The sequence below is a fragment of the Orycteropus afer genome, unplaced genomic scaffold, assembly GCF_000298275.1.
Source record: "Orycteropus afer afer isolate SDZICR_OR568_19922 unplaced genomic scaffold, OryAfe1.0 scaffold00736, whole genome shotgun sequence".
NCBI lineage: Eukaryota > Metazoa > Chordata > Mammalia > Tubulidentata > Orycteropodidae > Orycteropus > Orycteropus afer.
Genome location: NW_006922323.1, coordinates 459172 through 461988, shown reverse-complemented (window position 1 = coordinate 461988; position 2817 = coordinate 459172).

Below are 2817 nucleotides of genomic sequence, written 5' to 3'. Positions count from 1 at the left end.
TAGCAATCCTGATATTCTTTTTTTTTTTTTTTTATCTTCTTAAGCTAGTTTGGGGTGATGTGAATAATGTATCTGTATGCATATCTATGTCTATAAACAATGAGAGAATAACTAGTCAATTTGAGCAATTTTTCTTAATTCAGGAAATTGAACCATATTTTCTCAGAGCAATAAAAAATGCTCCTCCCCTTGGTATTTCTTGGAAGAAATGAGTTAATGCCTGGTTACATTAATCTTTAAATACCCAGGAAAAAAAAAAAAAACGCACTTCTGTCAAGTGGATTCCAACTCAAAGCTACCCTCACTGGGTTTCCGGGGCTGTAAATCTTGAAGGAAGTAGATTGTCCCGTCTTCCTTCTGCAAAGCAGCTGGTGGGTTTGAAGCACTGACCTTCTGTTTAGCAGCCAAATGCCTTATCCACTATGCCACTAGAGCCAGACCTCCTTAATTGTTTTACATAAACATAAACCAAAAACCAAACCTCCTGTCACTGAGATGATGCCAAGACATAGCAACCCTATAGGATAGAGTAGAGATACCGAAGGGGTCTCCATGAGTTAGGGGCTGACTCCCTGGTATCTGTCAACAACAGCATCCTCTGACAGGATCACTTGAAAAACCAACAAACATAGAAACCATTGCACTGAGTCAGCATCCACTGACAGGACCCCGTCTGCGTCAGCCTAGAACAATGTTCCACAGTGTTTTCAATTGTGCTGATTTTCTGGAAACAGATCACCAGGCCTTTCTCCCCAGGCACGTCTGGGTGCACTCAAATCTCAAATCCCCAGCCTTCTGACCAGCAGCTGACAGCCTAGTCAACCATTTGTAACATCCAGGCACTCCTTAGAACAGCTTTGGTTTTTAAAATACTATTTCATAAAATTTGTCATCTGAATCCTGTAGCGTTTGCTAACACACATTGCTGCCAAGTATAATTACTTGCTTTTGGGTTTCTTTGTTTACTTGAAGTGATGATTTCTTAGACAGTGTAAAGTTAGTTGCAGATAACAGAAACCTTCCATCCTGAGCAGGGTCATAGGAGCTAACACATTTCTAGTCAAGTACTCTTGCTCAAGCTTATTTTCTGCTTCTTTCTTTGAGTCAGTTTCCTCGCTAAGCTTTTGTCTGCAGACTTCCATGCAGTAGCCAGAATACATTGCAATGAAAATGACTGAAAGTGGCCCAAAATCCTTAGGACATTTCAGGTTCAAGCTCACCATCAGCTAATCAAATTGGTGTCCCTAACCTTTAGCTTCATCACTCATTGGCTCCTCTGGCTCATGATGCAGTGGTTAAGGACTTGACTGCTAAGCTAAAGGTTGGCCTTTTGAACCCACGAGCTGTTCTGCAGGAGAAAGATGAGGCAGTCTGCTTCTGTAAATATTACAGCCTTGGAAACTCTAGGGAGCACTTCCACTCTGCCCTACAGGGGCACTATGAATCAGAATCGCTGAGTTGGAATCCACTCAATGGAACAGGTTTGGTTTTTGGTTTTATTGCTTCACAGTCCATTCTTGATATAATCAGTGTGGGAAGAGGTCATATTCACCTGGTACGTACACGGCAATTGGGACTACAGACAATGGATTTGTAATGCTTCAGAATCTTATTAGAAATTGTGAGGAAGGAAGAAATAAGGACTTTATATTTATCCCTTTAAAATTTTATCTTATTTATTTAAGATTATCTTCACATTATTTTAAGCGTTTAGAATATCTTACTTTAGATTCTCATCTAATGTTTACATGATATGTTTGACCATTATGATACATGACAATTAGATACTCATATTTATGTTTGTTAGGAGATGAAATATTGTTTAATAGAAAGTAATTGAGTACACAGTCAATTTCAAAGATGTCCATTTTTCTCATGTATGAGAAGACCTGATTTTGTGGAGTATCTTGTAAATGAGAATGAATTGCCCTGGTCATCTCAATCCCTCCACTATGTCCTTTCTCAGAGGGCACACATTTAGTGTCAGATATCTGGCTATTAGGGTCATTGTGTTGAAAGATTAGAAAAATGTGTTTGATTTAATATAAATTATTATGTATGCAATATCTACCTGCACGTATTAAGGATGAAGAATGTTCATTAGGCCTTTTAGGCCTCTTTCTCTTCAGAAGATTCACATTGTACACGAAGACTAACTGAATTCAGAGGCATTTCAAGTGCCTCATTTCTGATACAAGTTAAAATATGTCTTTGATGATCTATAACATACCGTTTCCCGGGTCAGATAGCTGACACTCTTGAGATTCAGCCCATATATCCAGACAACGTTTTATACTTTGTCTTGTATGAGACAAACAGTTTACAGAAGATAAATAATAAGCAGCATTACTATGATAATGTTGACTGATAGAGCCTATTGTGTTAAACTGAATTACCATACACGATTATTCTTCAAAATAGCCAATTCCACTTTCATTGTTGTCTTTTCCAAGCAGCTCCCATGTCCTTGCAGTATTGGAAGTTCCCATAAGGTGAGTGAATTATAATAAACAGTGTTAACACTTGTTCACAAGTGCAGCTGATCAGATCTGGTTATTTCACTCAGCACCTGGGCCCAGGTTTACATGGAGTATATGTGCTAGTTCCAGGCAAAAATGAGAAGTAGGCAGTATTTATTTCTAGCATTTTCCACATCTTTTTGAAGACACTTAAACATCCTCTTCAGACTGTTTACCTCAGATATCCTGGTTCTTACTTCCCTGCTCCCAACTCGTCTCACTCTGAGTTGTTGTAGGGACCAGTCAAGGATTAGATAGCAAAGGATGAATGGTGTTGGGGACTGAATTGTGACCACCA